The sequence below is a fragment of the Lucilia cuprina genome, chromosome 5 (assembly GCF_022045245.1).
Source record: "Lucilia cuprina isolate Lc7/37 chromosome 5, ASM2204524v1, whole genome shotgun sequence".
Taxonomy (NCBI): domain Eukaryota; kingdom Metazoa; phylum Arthropoda; class Insecta; order Diptera; family Calliphoridae; genus Lucilia; species Lucilia cuprina.
In genome coordinates this window covers 15,911,772-15,930,626 of record NC_060953.1, presented here as the reverse complement: position 1 = coordinate 15,930,626, position 18,855 = coordinate 15,911,772, and positions in this window count along the sequence as shown.

Here is an 18,855-nt window from a genome sequence, read left to right as displayed (position 1 = left end):
AATATATATACTTTTATGGGTCTTAGACGAATATTTCAATGTGTTACAAACGGAATGACAAAAACAATATACCCCCCATCTTTTTTGATGGTGGGTATAAAAAAACAACGACAAAAAAAGGAAACATATTTTATTTAATTTACGACAGAAAAATTCATACATAAAATATTTAGTTGTTTGTTTTAAACTGAATGTAGAACAAGAAAAAATTTATTTTTCAAAACTCATTTTTTCCACTATTTTATATTAAACTGTTTTTGTGTAAGGTTTTTTCTTAGAGTTAACACCGAAAATAAAATTTTAATGTGTCTTTTCACTTCATTGAGTGTGAGTATTGTTTAAGGTTTTTTTCTTCCTTACCCTCTAACAGTAGATTTAAAAGTTTTTGAAGAATTAAAGTTTTAACTGTATTTTATTTTCGACTGCAAATAAAAATATAGGTCCCCAAAATCGTTAAATTACCACGGAGATCAACTTAAGTGTGGGATGCTTTAAAGGATGACGTGGTGTACTTTTCAATATTTAAAGTTTATATGAGAAGAAAAAAGCCATAAAATATTAGGAAGACAAAACTGTTGCAAATGTTTACACATCTTAAACCATATTATTGCGAAATTCGGAATATTGGTTTTACAAAAGTATATATACTTTTGATCTTTATAATATACTAGCATGATTTAGCTATGTCCATCCATTTGTCTGCTTTCTCCTCGGACGATGTTGTCTTGATGAAATTGCAATCCCACACGGTAGAGAGGGTGTACTCAAGTCTGCCGAACTATAAGGTAGTCATGATCAAATGTATCCTTGGCCTTTCCTTGGAATAATTTGACATGGCATCGACCTAAGGTGCCAGATATACGGTACTACGACTAGCCGGTTTCCCGCAGAACTATGTCCTGGTTGGTCTTTCCCCCCGGGGGCATGTTACCTTGGCAAGACCTCCGCCTTGGTGTTATTGCAATCCCAGGGTATAAAGAGGTGGCCAATACCTCCAGTCTGGCTGGAACTGAAAAATTGTTTACAGTCTACTTTGTTTAGTCCTTGCATAGATTGCCACAGGTCAGACTAGAGCACCGCATAATCTGGTATTACTGGTGGCCAGTTGCCCGCAGGACTATGTCCTGGCTGGTCAATTGGTTGAGTTTCCTTTGGGATACACGTAGTGGCTATGGTTTAAACCCAAATTCGCGGGGAGATTAAGTAGCGGTGAAAAGACTGACGCATGACAATAGTCAATATTTCGGGATAAGTTCGGTGCTGTTACTGAAAACAACAGATACCCCTCAGTTGGGTGACTGTGGGAATAAGCGTTGGAAATGAGTTGGTATTAATTGTATATGGTACGGGGTGACTGTGGGGTACGGCGGGCCTCACCCCACCCGTCTACCTATAATAAATGGGTCGTATGGTTTTCTCTTATGAATGTGTCGTATAAATGAGATGTGTGCTGGGTTGAATGATGATGGATGAAATTATCATATACATTTGATACCATTGAATTTCCTTTCCTTGTCCAGATATGTTCAGAATTTACTCTGTTCATATCAGAATTACCACAGTGTGTCCCTGTGAACAATGTCTACGGCTTATTAATGAATCGTACTTCGGTCAACCGGTTACGTATCTAGGCGCTGTTGCCGAATCAACAGAGGCCATACAGTGGTCAAGAGATTAGATAGCTCGAGTACTCCAGCAAAGTACTTGTGCATGGACCGGTCAGAGCCAATGTATAAAAATTGCCACCCGCGTTCTTTATTGATTAAAGAAAAAAAGGGACGATGATAGACCGTTCTCAAGTCTACCCAGTGGATGAAAAAGACCACCGTGAGATAAGGTCGTCAAGGCAGGTGCTCGCGTTAAAACTCTCGACATTCCTGTCCTGGTTGATCAGTTGGTTGAGGTTTCCTCGAGATCTCCTAATTGTCTGTATTTTAATACCCAAAAGGACTCTTTTAGTTGACAGAAGATTATTACTGACCTAATATACCTCTTAATTAACGGAAGTGCCAAGTACTGTTGCCATCTCATATTGTTATGCCCTCTCATATGAGGCCTGCTACTTAAATTGTCGCACTAATTGTTTAACTTTGGAAATTTCTACATCCCTTGTCATATTATCTCAAAGTATGGAGTGATCCTGCTTTACTGGGTATATATGATTATTAAATACGTTTCTGGGTGTTGTTGCTGCATTAACAGAGCATTGTGGTGTGGTTGTGCGACTTGGAGACAAAAAATCTGCATGGAAATTGTCGCACCAATTGTTGAGAATGTTTAACTTTGGAAATTTCTACATCCTTTGTCATATTATCTCGAAGTATAGAGTGATCCTGCTTTACTGGGTATATATGACTATTAAATACGTTTCTGGGTGTTGCTGCTGAAGTAAGGGAGCATTGTGTTGTGGTTGTGCGACTTAGAGACAAAAAATCTGCATGAGTGGACGATTAGAGTGTACGGTGTCGCTCATTACAACAATATAAAATTAATGGTCAATATTCTAGATTTATCAAACGTTTTGTCAAGAGCCAATAACATATCCTACTAAATACTTATTTTCCACCTTCATATATATCATGGAAATTGAAAGTAGAACTCTATATTCTTTAAGTTGCGATCGCCTTCTTAACTTAAATATTTTATATAATTTCTATTGATCTTGCGACTTTTTAAGTATTATTGAAAAGGGACTTATTTAATTTATTGATTGCATTTGTTTAACCTTTTATTTTTCATGATAAAATTAATTTATTTTTATTCCTTTTTTTTCATTTCCTTAAACCTTTAGCAATGAAAGTAACAAAAGGAAAAAAAAAAGAATAAAAACATGAAACAAATAAAAATTTCAGTAATCCTAAAATTACATAAAAATTCAATTTGTGTTTAAGGTTTACTGAGGAATGAAAAAGGACTACAAATAAGAAAGAACAGGAAATTTAACTCAAAGTCCAGTTGTTATTTTTTTCATTTACTCTGCATTTACTCTTCTTACCCAAATTACCCTCATTAGTTATTGATGCATTACAGTCTACCAAACTAAAATGTAAAGACAAATCCAAAGGAATAAAAAAAAACGATTTGTGCTGCAAATACATTTATTTTTGTTTCTGGTTTTTATGTACTTAGGCCATTGTATAAAGAGCTTAATGAATTAAAATTTCAAAAGGTTTAAACCCTAATGATAATGGAGAATAACCACCAATTCTATTAACTCAATCACAGTTCATTTTCTGTGTGTCAGTTGGAAGTAAAAAGAAATGGGGTTTTAAATCTCTATTGAATTTCCATTTCTATGCAACAAACAAATCGTTTCCTATAAAGTTTTTAATTTATGTAATTGATAATGAACATTGATACTATTGTTTTTGTTAACATTTCAATATAAATAAAGAGAAAATTGTTGAGTGACCAGAACGAATTATTTGTATTTGATTACGAGGGTATCCTTTTTTTCATTGGCTATTAGTTCGAAGAAATCAAAAAAAAAATTGATTTAACTAAATTTAATTAAATCCCTTAGTGACTCTGCGATAATGGAAAAAGCTTACGGCAAGACATCTTCCATGTAAATCATGGCCGTCATATCAATATTTTGCAAGGATTATTATTCTAACGTAGGACCAATCTGAGACAATTGGGGCTGACTGATTGTTATAATACTAGACAGTTGAACCATCAATCGGAATAGATCTAACAACCTCTATATGTTCATGTAGGCAATTTAGAATCTAAGACCCAATAACTTCTAAATATACTTTTAAGCTTTTAAATAAATTAAATTTAAAACCCAAATCTACTTTGAAATCTGACCACCTTTATCTACTTTAGCAAATTGTATAAAATATAGTTTGTAGATATAAATAAGTAGTTATTTTTACGTAAAAGCTTTTAACATCTGTTAACCACCATATTAAGTACTTCAAATGGCCCTAACGACTGTACGAATATGCAACCATAAGTTTAAGTTATTTAAGTGTAACCAAGATAGAATGATCTACTTTAGTATAAAATGCCATTAATGCAACTTCTTCACTGCATTGTGCTGCAAAAGGAATACAGTGGGACAAGGAAATTAAAATGAATTATAGTAGATAAAACAGAATTTCTAAACGTTATTCCAAAAGACATTAGACTAGAGTTTTTCCACTTTATCTTTATCAAATTTAACGAAATTTACTATAAGATTTTAATCTGTAAACTAGCACCAGGTTTTTGTACTGTAGTTTTTCGTGGTCTTCAATAATGTTAAATTTTCAAACAACATTTCTTACTCTTCTCTCTACACTGAAAATAATTCATGCTCAACTCTACGAAATAAAATTTCGTAACTTCTACTTTCGTAATATTTACAAAAATTTCGAGTTTAATACGAAATATTATTAAATAAAACCCTTTGCTATTTTTACGAAAATACGAAAAACTTTCGTAATATTTTTTCTTAAATTTCAGCGAAATTAAACATAATGATAATTTATAAAATTTAAGAAAAAGTATAATATTATTCACAAATTATTTTCATTAAAAAATTTAAAATTCGTGTGGAGAATAACTTTGAACTAAAAATAGAAAATTTATTTTAAAATGAATAAATTAATAATTCGTAAATTTTACCATATTTATTCAAAATTCCCTTTTTTCAATTTATTTAAATTAATTTTTTCAAGAATATTATGCATTATACTAAAATATTTCGTACAATTTCGTATATATTACGAAAGAATTTCATGGTGAGAAACAACGAACGATTCGTACAATGTACGACAGTTTTCGTATATATTAGGCATGGATTTTTTCAGTGTAAATATTCTATAAAATGTAGTCAGGGCTATTTAGACTTAATGGCAACTGCTTCTTCTTTATAAGGAAAAACTTTTTATCATAAAGATCAAAATCGTTAAAAAAATATTTGAAATGCTTCTCTAAAATAGGCGTATACTTAATATTTGTAATATCAATAAATAATTAACACGTATACGTACTGGTGTCGTTAATTAAAACAGTGCAATTTCACAAAGTAAAACTTTTAATTTGAAATGAAAAAATCTTCCCCTTGAGATAAAACAAGTAAGATTGATGAGCTATGCAGAATCTTAAATCTTACATACAGACATACAGACGGACATGCTTAAATAAACTCAGAATTTCACAAGGACCTGAAATACATACAAATTTGGTCTTAGATAAATATTTCTTGATGTTACATTCAGAATCGTTGGGTTGTATTCAGGACAGCGGCAATAAAGACATTATGTTTTTGAATATATCAGGAATTGTGATCAGAGGGCTATGACAGTATGGATATCATCGCGATATTTAGGAATTTTATGTTGTGTTCCAGATTGCGGCTATAACGATGGTATTTGGGTGAATGTAATTTTTTATCTCAGGAATTGTGATCAGGAGGTTATGACAGTATGGATATCATTCAGATAATAGAAATCCCATGGAGGTTGCTGGTGGAAAATGTACTATGACGCAAAATGATAACTTTGATGAATCCGTTGATTTACCCAATCTGTAAAAAAAATTTCAACACCTAAGTAATACCACTGTGAAACATAAAGTATAAGGGTAAAATTGAATAAACAGGTAAAATTTAATATATATCCCTAAGTAAGTTGAAACGACACAATTGCAGCCACATCTCGAAAAACACCTGCACTAAATGTATATATACAAACATATATGCAAGTGTTTGAGTGAATAAGTATACTTGAGGAGAAAAATTACCACTATATGTTTAAAACTACTTTACTTACTCATGTCTTTTTTTACCAGGGAATTCAATTTTCGTCTCTTTTCCCCTGAATATATTCTTATTACTCTCCATCATTATCTACACATACAACGACTTTCGGACATTGAAAGGATTTTGTTATTGTTGCTGTTCTCTCCGCAAATCCACTTAAACTGTAACAAAAGTAGCAAAAATAGAAAGAAGTTAAAAAATGCAATTGCTTTATATGTCCCCATCAAGCGAAACGACTTTGTATTACTATTGTGTATATAAGGTAAGAATGTGTATGTGTGTGTATCATAAGAGTGTCCTTTTTTAGTTGTAGTGTTTCAGGAACAAGTTTGTAAAGTGAATTTCTTTGAATGTATGTGATGTATAGTTTAAGTGCAGTGAATATCTGACAAAAAGATCAAACTAAGCCACAGTATTAAATTTTCATATGTTTGTAATGAATTTGTCATATATGCAGAAAAAAGGAATATTCTTTGGGTTCTTAAACTCTGTATTTCAAGTAAAAAGAGATTGATACGATAAACTTCACAGGTGCCGTAATGGCTCTAAAGTTTCCATGTCAAAAAGGGTTAACTCTTAAGTTTTTATATTCAATATATAATTTTTGTTTAATTTCTGTTGTTTCAACCTTTTTTAACAGCGTTAATTCTCCAAAAAAGAGTGTGTGCAAAATTGTATTATATTATCAAGAAAATTGCGAATACATGCGCGCAAGTTTTACATGGACACACAGACAGACGGACGGTTAAAATAAATTTATCCCACTCATTGTATGTCCCACGCAATTTCAAGCAATTTTGTATTTTACAAAGAATTACATGAATAGCTTATAATTGACTACATTAAATTATCTTTGCTTCAATCGTCATCAATGTATACTACACGTCATCAATGTATACTGGACACATTGGAAGGTTATACATAATCATCGGATGTGCCTGATCAAATACCAGACACAGAACCAGTGGGGCTGGGATTCTAAATTGAAGATCCCGAAGCAGAAATATAGCAGAAGTACGGCAGAATAACGGAATGCGTAAATTTGATTAGAATAAATATGGCGCCCACAGCGCTTAATATATTTACCGACATCCAGAAGGCAATTAGGGCTATATAAGAAAGCTTTAACTGAATACTATCACAGAGGTAAGGTTCACTTCATATGGGTACCAGTCCATTCGAGAGCAGTCTGTAACGAAAGAGCGAATGTAATAGCTTTAAATGGAAGGGAGCTCGAGGCAGTTAACCTGACAAACGCAATACCATTCGACGCAACAAAAGCTGAACTGAAAATATGGGTGAGAGAAAGACCTCTTAAAATAATGAAACAGTGGGGAGAACCACGAAAATCCTATGGGGTGACCCTAATGAGAGCAAGACGAAAATCTCCTCAAAATCAGAAAGTCTGATGTTAGTATGATAATACGTATTCTTGGTGTATACACAGGTTTACGGGCACATTTTATGCAAAATTGGACGTGAGGATTCAAACGTATGTAGAGTAGGTAGAGAGAGCAGAGAAACTCTGGAGCACTTTCTTTGCCACTGTCAGGCATTCGTCGAAGTTAGATCCAAGTATCTTGGAAGTGATGTTATTCCGGAAATAGCATTACTGACTAACACTGATTGAAAGATTCTCAGGAATTACGTTCAAGATACTGAGTTTTTGAACACTGCAAAGTAATTAATTCAGTTCCCTCTTTTTTATACCCTCCACCACCATAAGTGGTGATAGAGGGTATATATAAGTTTGTCGTTCCGTGTGTAACACCAAGAAATATTCATCTGAGACCCAACAAAGTATATATTCTGGGTCCTTGTGAAATTCTGAGTCGATTAAGCTATGTCCGTCTGTCCGTCTGTCTGTCTGTCTGTGTAAAACACGATCACGTTAAAACTAAGCCATGGAGATCAACCAAATTCACCGAAAATATTTATTATTATCCTAAGCAGTTCACATCGGGAAAAGTTATGAATAAAAATTTGAAACAATCTCGAAAAAATAAGCATTTTTTACACATTCTGATGTAATTTTCTAGAAAACTATGAGAGCTAGTTCCATAAAAATCACCATACCTTCGTTTCTACGCAAGAGCTTCATTTCTGCGGAAAATCGCCAGGGTCGGTTCACAATTTCATATACCTCCCATACAAAAGTACATATCCCCATAAAATTGGTTTTTTGTTAATAACTTCCGTCGCAATGTCGATATCTTTACAAAATATCACAGAATAAAATTTTATATCAATAGAATTCATTCAGAGCAAAAATTTTATGGATCGGTCCATAATTGGACATAGCTCCCATACAAGGTCCCCTCCCGAAAATCACTTAAACGCACATAATTTATTACTAAATTAAGATATTAATATAATACAGGGACCCATACAAGGTCCCTTTTAGAAAAACACTTTAAAGCACATAACTCATTACCAAATAGTGATACACATAAAATATTTGGCATAAATACTATTTTTATACGGATGAATGTCATTTTAAATTTTGTTTCTCGATCGGTCCATCCTTGGTCATAGCTCCCAACAAGGTTCCCTCATAACCAAATATTAATATCCATACATTTAGCAAAAATATTGCTCTTATATACATAAATTCACTATTAAATTGTTTTACGACTGGTCCATATTTGGTCATAACTCTCATACTAGGTTCAGAAAATCACTTAGATTCACAATATTAATTACCAAATAATGATATAGATACAGAATTTTGAATTTTGTCTTTATATACATAATACATATACATTATAAACAGAGTCCATTTCTGAAAAATATTTAAACGTAAATCGACAATCAAAGTTACATAAATGCGTATTTCTGAAAATTGCTGATTACTACATAATTCAGAATTAAATGATAATATTCGATAAAATTCGAAACGAATATGTTCTGTGTATAGATAGATCATTCTGATAAAATGTTTTCAAACTGGCCTAATATTGATCATACTTCTGATTTACAGTCATTTAAATCGTTTCAAAAATTACTCAAATATATATACTTCACTATAAATACTGATTTCGGAAAAATACACAAATCGTTCTCATAATTTTTGGCATCTGCATGATCTTTTCATAATAAGTCATGGCATCCGTACGAGGTCTACAACCGAAACTCAATATAAATTTTTCTGGGCTTAAACATTTGATAGTTAAAGAAGAAGCTTGCTGGTGGAGGGTATTTAAGATTCGGCACAGCCGAATATAGCACTCTAACTTGTTCTCTCTCAATGATAAGGAGCGCACAACAGGCCCGATTGTGGCCTAGGTGTATTTCTTTATATTTGATGTAATATACATCCTTCTATCAATCTAAACTAACCCTATGAAAATTTAATTTTTTTAACACAATTTAATTTAAATACTCTCTCTCTATTGTCAGTCCTTTAAATTATGAATTAAATAATATTGAACCTAGAAACATGAAATTAGCATGTAGGGCCTTGACTGGGTAAGAACCTATAAAAGGGACTTTTTGGTACCTTTTCGTTCTACAAAATGTACTTTTTGAATTTTCTATAATATTAAACCAAGAAACATGAAATTTTGCATGTATGACCTTGACTAGGTAAGAACCTATAAAAAGGGAGTTTTTGGTACTTTTTCGTTCTTTAAAAGGTACTTTTTGAATTTTCTATAATATTGAACTTAGAAACATGAAATTAAGTATGTAGAGCCAGGATTAGGCTAGAACACATAAAAGGGGACTTTTTCGTTCTTCAAAAGGTACATTTTGAAAATTTCTATAATATTGAACCTAGAAGCATGAAATTTAGCATGTTGGGCCTTGACTAGGTAAGAACTTGCAAAAAGAGACTTTTTGGTACTTTTTCTTTCTACAAAAGGTACTTTTGAATTTTCTACAATATTGAACATAGAAACATGAAATTAAGTATGTAGAGCCCGGATTAGCCCAGAACACATAAAAGGGGAATTTTGGTTCTTTTTTCCTTCTTCAAAGGGTACTTTTTGAAATTTCTATAATATTGAACCTAGAAGCATGAAATTTAGCATGTTGGGCCTTGACTAGGTAAGAAATTGCAAAAAGAGACTTTTTGGTACTTTTTCTTTCTACAAAAGGTACAAAAGGTAAGATTCGGCACAGCCGAATATAGAACTCTTACTTGTTTTTTATGTTTCACGTAATATTTTTCTTTTAACTAAATTTGCCTTATATCAATTATTGTCAGAAATTAAAACTGTCCCGGACAACGTTATTGATCAACGATTATATGTAGACTATTTATTTTGACATGATTTGCACCCAACTTAAGTGTTAACAGTTGGTGCAAAAGAAAGAGACAATCGGTGTGTGCAAACTTGGAATTAGAATTTGGGAACTAGCAATCAAGATAATTGGTATGATACAAGGAATTAGGTGATAATTGGAATTTCATTCATAAAAATAGTTATGTTGACATGCAGTATTTCGTATTCCGGTCTTGGAATTTCATTCATAAAATAGCGATGAATGGAAACTACTGTAGTAATAGTATCTTTTGGAACTTCCCGTAGGTACGCGTGCAAATTTACTAGTCCAAGCTCAGACAGATGTAGTTCTCAAGAGTTGTTAGTGAACTGTTCCTCATATATATTTTCTTTTGTGGCTATTATATTGTGGCTAATTAATCGTACAAGGCTTATCTTCTTCACTTCACCTTATCTTTTGATTAATTGTGCAACAGCCAATTCTTAACTCTAAAAGGAACATAAAACATCAGGAATTTTATGTTGTATAACTAAAGTACTAATTTATTTCTTACCGGAATTTTACAAATGCCAATGGTCTTAACAAATATCATTAACTAAATTTTTGAAATTATATTGGTAAGGTTTTAACACGTTGAAAAAAAAAACAGAATGAATGAGAGGAAATGGTGCGTATAGTGCAAATACATGGCGAATAGTAGGTAATAGAGTAATCGGGTACTGATTACTTAATAAGCAATGAGGATAATTTAATAGGGTTTCTGGTTTCAATAACACATCGATAACTAAAATAGAAATCGTTACAAACCAACTTCGTTTTGAATTCGCACGAAAAAAACGGATAGGCAGATTTCGACGTGAACTGTGTAGCACGACCCACTCTGCTGAGACAGAGTATCCAGCTAGACGGGCAGATATTATATTGAAGGAAGAACGACCATTTAAGGCCACATATCAGAGTCATGATATTTCCTATTAATTCGCCTTTTAGATCCTCGATCTCATATAAGATATTACCTAATTTTCTCCTTATTCGACATTTAATAAATCGCAGTAAAAATTTTGAATTTATGGCTTTTGAAAAGTCACTTGGACGATAGTTTCTAACGAAAGCTTTCTGGCCTTCGCGAAAATTCGCGAGTCTAGATCTGGTGTCGCACGAAGTTTTAGACCTTCGATGTGATTTTTTCCAAATTTTCTTCGATTTTAAGTCGATACGACTAAGCCTATCAGCATTGCTTATAATGGAAAAATCGTCTTTCAAACACCCTAGTTTCTCTAAGATGTGATATGAAGACCCATGTTGGATCATATTCTGTTCAGTTAACGCATAGTATGCCCTATTAAGTTTTTGTGAGACGAATGCTATGGACGGTCCCTATCTTCATCATCCTTCTAATAAAGGACCCCACTACTCCAATTTTCGAAGCATCGCACTGGATGAAAAACTCACGCTGGAAGTCAGGCTGCGCGAGAACGGGAGCTGGCGATAATTCCATTTTGAGTTGATTGAAAGAGTGTGTCGCTTGATCCGAAATGGTTTAACTGATTTGCAAATGCAGTCTGCAAAATTTCGTATGAAAGACCTATACCAACTACACATTCCGATAAATCTGCGGAGCTGTCATTGTGTTTTTTTGGTAACGGAAATTTTGATTGATTGACTTGCTCTACCCTTTATCCAAGATATTTAATCTCCTTTTGTGCAAATTTACTTTTCTCGACATTTATTGTCAAGTTCGCAAGTCGGAGATGCTGGGCGACTTCCTTAAGAAGTTTTATATGAGATTCGAATTCTGCACTGCACACTAGCAGATCGTCGAAGGAATCACCTTGTCCATCAAACGGCTCATGGTCTGGGGACCATTGCACAGCCCAAAGGGCATAACCCGGTACTGATACAATGGTTCCCAGGCACAGCAAATGCTGTTTTTTTCCTTCGATGACTCCGAGGGTTTGATTTATAAAAACGCGTCCTTTAAATCTATTCCAAATCTATTCTTTAAGCCTGGTTAGCAGTCCGTTGATATGGGGTAAGGGATAGGAATCCTTTTTAGTCAATTCATTCAGTTTTCTGAAGTATAGACAGAGACGAACCTTATCCGGTTTTCGAACTAAAACAACAGGACTGCACCAAGGCGAATTAGACTCCTCAATGACGTTCATTCTCAGGAGTCTCTCAATCTCGGCCCATGCCTCTTCTTGTCGAGGTAGTGATAGAGGAAAATGTTTGGACTTTACTGACATTGCGTTTCCAGTGTCAATATGATGTGTCACTAGTGTTTGTACATCCTAGACCCTGTTTTAAGAAACTCCTGAATAGCCCTTTCTAACTCTAATTTCTGTTCGTCAAAGAGTTAATGGATGATGTCTAATTCTACTACTTTTGGAAAAAATCTGGTGCAAGGGCATATGCCTTCCAAAAGTCTATTCCGAGATAAGCACTTTGTGTCAATGTTGGAACAACGTAGAAGACAATACTCTTCATAACCTTTTTATAAACCGCGGGTAATGAACAAAATGCTATTACAGTTTGTTTCGATCCGTCTGCCGTTAACACTGCTGATCGAAAAAGGTTAAAAGTCGACGTTGTGTCTTTCAAGAAACGAAAAGGAATTTTTACTCAAAATGGAAACGTTTGCTCCGGAGTCCAAAAACCTAAAATTTCTTCATCAAATATCTTAATTTTAGCATATGGTCGGTCATACCATGAATAAGGAAGACACGTACTTTCGAGATTTTTATGGACATTTCAATGAATTTAAACCTTTCCCTACATTTTAAGATTTTAAGGAAGGTAATTTGCCAAATATTTTGAACTTAACTTCATGATACCTTTGCTCATGAGCGGAATGTGATGGAAGTTTTACATTCACTTGAGTGTATTTGTCGAAATATTTTGGTTGTAAAATAGTCAAATTTGGAGGGTCAACCGCACTTGATGGGTTCACCGCAGTGATTGGTTGTTGATCAGTATCAAGTGATGGACGTTCTAAGGATTCCATGTTAGTAGCGAAATTAGCATTTGGGTCAGCAGTGGTTTCCGTATTATTTGAAGTAGAGTTCATATTAGATACTTTTATTGTAGAATTGGTGGGTAAAGTATTTTCAGTGTTAGAATGTTTACAGTTGTCGGATACTGTATTTGTATAATCAAAATTTCCTTGCGAAGTAATTACGTTACTAGTATGCGAAGCGTTTTCTTCAGTATTAGTTTCTATACTAAGATCCGTATAAGACGTAGAACGAGAAATAGGCTCACTTACTGGAATTTGTGCAACGGCAATATCTAATGAAGTTCTTCGTGTAGGCGTACGTAATAAATTATAAATTGTTTGAAGGGACGAATGTAATAAGTTTCCTGTCGAAGTTTTATTTGGTGTACCTCGACCTCTACTAGTGGTAGCACCTCGACGAGTTTTCCTTGGTTCACCTACAACAGTACTATTGGATGGTTTGATATTCTAATTAGTACTACTTCCTCTACTTGTTGTTTGATACGTTTGACGTGTGGTTATTTTCTAATTTTGTCTAAAACCCGGGGGAGCTTTTCAGTTTTTCCTACCGAGCGCGTTCCCGGTGGCGGATAGGGGGTGGTGATGGAACACTTAAGCTGAGAGAGGGCAGATTGTCCACCACCTGGGAATATTATATTCCCCGCGGACCAAAAAACTGGAAAAAACAAATATGGAGAATAAAAATAACAAGTAAGAGTGCTATATTCGGCTGTGCCGAATCTTATATACCCTTCACCATAGTGTATTTTAAACATATTAGTTTTATAAATTTTTCCCGTCTACATTATTATTACACCAAAAGAAAAACAAAATGAACAACAACAACGCTAAACGAAATAAAAAACAAAATACACAAGGCATCTAAACCAACATACATAACGAAAAACACAGAAAAACAAAAACAAAATAAACAAGACAATAAAACCAACCTACATCCAAATATACGAACAGAATTCACAAAAACAAAATACACAACTCAATGACGGCAAACATACAAAAACAAAATACACAACAGCATCCAAACATACAAAACAAAATACACAGCTGAAAAACCAAATACATCTACACACACGTGTACATCTCTTTCTAATATACATTCTTGTTGTTGCTTATTTAACAAATCATGAAAAAACAAGGAAGAGTGCTATATTCGGCTCTGCCGAATTTTATATACCATTTACCATAGTGTATTTTAAACATATTAGTTTTATAATTTTTTTCCCGACTACATTATTATTACACCAAAAGCAAGACAAAATGAACAAGAACAACGCTAAACGAAATAAAAAACAAAATACACAAGGCATCTAAACCAACCGACATCTAAACATACATACCGAAAAACAAAATAAACAAAGCAATGACGGCAACAACATCCAAACATACAAAAAAATACACAGCTGAATAAAACCAAATACATCTACACACACGTGTACATCTTTTCTAATATACAGTGTTGTTGTTGCTTTTTTAACAAAGCATGAAAAAAATATGACTTTTTTGATGAAATTTTCAGAGGTTGTCTCGGTTTTTGCTCACATCTCCGTTATTTACCGACCGATTTTGCTGATTTAAATAGCGATCTTCTCGAAAGCATGTCCAACAGAATTATTAAAGATTCGGATCTAGCCGATATCTGGGGTCCTCTAAAACTAATTTGAACCGACAGACAGATGGACAAGACTTAATCGACTCCGCTATCTATAAGGATCCAGAATATATATACTTTATACGGTCGAAAAATTATATTATAGAAATTACAACGGAATGACAAACTTATATATACCCTTCTCACGAAGGTGAGAAGGGTATATACTTATATATATATATATAATATATATATATATATTATATATATATTATATATATATATATATATATTATATATATATTTATATATATATATATATATATATATATATATATATATATATATATATATATATATATATATATATATTATATATATATTTATATATATATATATATTATTATATATTTATATTATATATATATATATATATATAATATATATATATATGAAAATTTCATCAAAAAAGTCATATTTTTTTCATGCTTTGTTAAAAAAGCAACAACAACACTGTATATTAGAAAAGATGTACACGTGTGTGTAGATGTATTTGGTTTTATTCAGCTGTGTATTTTTTTGTATGTTTGGATGTTGTTGCCGTCATTGCTTTGTTTATTTTGTTTTTCGGTATGTATGTTTAGATGTCGGTTGGTTTAGATGCCTTGTGTATTTTGTTTTTTATTTCGTTTAGCGTTGTTCTTGTTCATTTTGTCTTGCTTTTGGTGTAATAATAATGTAGTCGGGAAAAAAATTATAAAACTAATATGTTTAAAATACACTATGGTAAATGGTATATAAAATTCGGCAGAGCCGAATATAGCACTCTTCCTTGTTTTTTCATGATTTGTTAAATAAGCAACAACAAGAATGTATATTAGAAAGAGATGTACACGTGTGTGTAGATGTATTTGGTTTTTCAGCTGTGTATTTTGTTTTGTATGTTTGGATGCTGTTGTGTATTTTGTTTTTGTATGTTTGCCGTCATTGAGTTGTGTATTTTGTTTTTGTGAATTCTGTTCGTATATTTGGATGTAGGTTGGTTTTATTGTCTTGTTTATTTTGTTTTTGTTTTTCTGTGTTTTTCGTTATGTATGTTGGTTTAGATGCCTTGTGTATTTTGTTTTTTATTTCGTTTAGCGTTGTTGTTGTTCATTTTGTTTTTCTTTTGGTGTAATAATAATGTAGACGGGAAAAATTTATAAAACTAATATGTTTAAAATACACTATGGTGAAGGGTATATAAGATTCGGCACAGCCGAATATAGCACTCTTACTTGTTATTTTTATTCTCCATATTTGTTTTTTCCAGTTTTTTGGTCCGCGGGGAATATAATATTCCCAGGTGGTGGACAATCTGCCCTCTCTCAGCTTAAGTGTTCCATCACCACCCCCTATCCGCCACCGGGAACGCGCTCGGTAGGAAAAACTGAAAAGCTCCCCCGGGTTTTAGACAAAATTAGAAAATAAACACACGTCAAACGTATCAAACAACAAGTAGAGGAAGTAGTACTAATTAGAATATCAAACCATCCAATAGTACTGTTGTAGGTGAACCAAGGAAAACTCGTCGAGGTGCTACCACTAGTAGAGGTCGAGGTACACCAAATAAAACTTCGACAGGAAACTTATTACATTCGTCCCTTCAAACAATTTATAATTTATTACGTACGCCTACACGAAGAACTTCATTAGATATTGTTGTTGCACAAATTCCAGTAAGTGAGCCTATTTCTCGTTCTACGTCTTATACGGATCTTAGTATAGAAACTAATACTGAAGAAAACGCTTCGCATACTAGTAACGTAATTACTTCGCAAGGAAATTTTGATTATACAAATACAGTATCCGACAACTGTAAACATTCTAACACTGAAAATACTTTACCCACCAATTCTACAATAAAAGTATCTAATATGAACTCTACTTCAAATAATACGGAAACCACTGCTGACCCAAATGCTAATTTCGCTACTAACATGGAATCCTTAGAACGTCCATCACTTGATACTGATCAACAACCAATCACTGCGGTGAACCCATCAAGTGCGGTTGACCCTCCAAATTTGACTATTTTACAACCAAAATATTTCGACAAATACACTCAAGTGAATGTAAAACTTCCATCACATTCCGCTCATGAGCAAGGTATCATGAAGTTAAGTTCAAAATATTTGGCAAATTACCTTCCTTAAAAATCTTAAAATGTAGGGAAAGGTTTAAATTCATTGAAATGTCCATAAAAATCTCGAAAGTACGTGTCTTCCTTATTCATGGTATGACCGACCATATGCTAAAATTAAGATATTTGATGAAGAAATTTTAGGTTTTTGGACTCCGGAGCAAACGTTTCCATTTTGAGTAAAAATTCCTTTTCGTTTCTTGAAAGACACAACGTCGACTTTTAACCTTTTTCGATCAGCAGTGTTAACGGCAGACGGATCGAAACAAACTGTAATAGCATTTTGTTCATTACCCGCGGTTTATAAAAAGGTTATGAAGAGTATTGTCTTCTACGTTGTTCCAACATTGACACAAAGTGCTTATCTCGGAATAGACTTTTGGAAGGCATATGCCCTTGCACCAGATTTTATTCCAAAAGTAGTAGAATTAGACATCATCCATTAACTCTTTGACGAACAGAAATTAGAGTTAGAAAGGGCTATTCAGGAGTTTCTTAAAACAGGGTCTAGGATGTACAACACTAGTGACACATCATATTGACACTGGAAACGCAATGTCAGTAAAGTCCAAACATTTTCCTCTATCACTACCTCGACAAGAAGAGGCATGGGCCGAGATTGAGAGACTCCTGAGAATGAACGTCATTGAGGAGTCTAATTCGCCTTGGTGCAGTCCTGTTGTTTTAGTTCGAAAACCGGATAAGGTTCGTCTCTGTCTATACTTCAGAAACTGAATGAATTGACTAAAAAGGATTCCTATCCCTTACCCCATATCAACGGACTGCTAACCAGGCTTAAAGAATAGATTTGGAATAGATTTAAAGGACGCGTTTTTATAAATCAAACCCTCGGAGTCATCGAAGGAAAAAAACAGCATTTGCTGTGCCTGGGAAACCATTGTATCAGTACCGGGTTATGCCCTTTGGGCTGTGCAATGGTCCCCAGACCATGAGCCGTTTGATGGACAAGGTGATTCCTTCGACGATCTGCTAGTGTGCAGTGCAGAATTCGAATCTCATATAAAACTTCTTAAGGAAGTCGCCCAGCATCTCCGACTTGCGAACTTGACAATAAATGTCGAGAAAAGTAAATTTGCACAAAAGGAGATTAAATATCTTGGATAAAGGGTAGAGCAAGTCAATCAATCAAAATTTCCGTTACCAAAAAAACACAATGACAGCTCCGCAGATTTATCGGAATGTGTAGTTGGTATAGGTCTTTCATACGAAATTTTGCAGACTGCATTTGCAAATCAGTTAAACCATTTCGGATCAAGCGACACACTCTTTCAATCAACTCAAAATGGAATTATCGACAGCTCCCGTACTCGCGCAGCCTGACTTCCAGCGTGAGTTTTTCATCCAGTGCGATGCTTCGAAAATTGGAGTAGTTGGGGTCCTTTATTAGAAGGATGATGAAGATAGGGACCGTACCATAGCATTCGTCTCACAAAAACTTAATAGGGCATACTATGCGTTAACTGAACAGAATATGATCCAACATGGGTCTTCATATCACATCTTAGAGAAACTAGGGTGTTTGAAAGACGATTTTTCCATTATAAGCAATGCTGATAGGCTTAGTCGTATTCGACTTAAAATCGAAGAAAATTTGGAAAAATCACATCGAAGGTCTAAAACTTCGTGCGACACCAGATCTAGACTCGCGAATTTTCGCGAAGGCCAGAAAGCTTTCGTAAGAAACTATCGTCCAAGTGACTTTTCAAAAGCCATAAATTCAAAATTTTTACTGCGATTTATTAAATGTCGAATAAGGAGAAAATTAGGTAATATCTTATATGAGATCGAGGTGAGAAGGGTATATTCTATATATATATATATATTTATAATATATATTTATATTATATTTATATATATATTATATATATATATATATATATATATATTATATATATATATATATATATATTTAATATATATATAATATATTATATATTATATATATATATATATTTATATATATATATTATATATATATTATATATTATATATATATTATATATATTATTTATATATATATATATATATTCTGGAGTCGATTAAGCCATGGCCCAAGATATCGGCGAGAT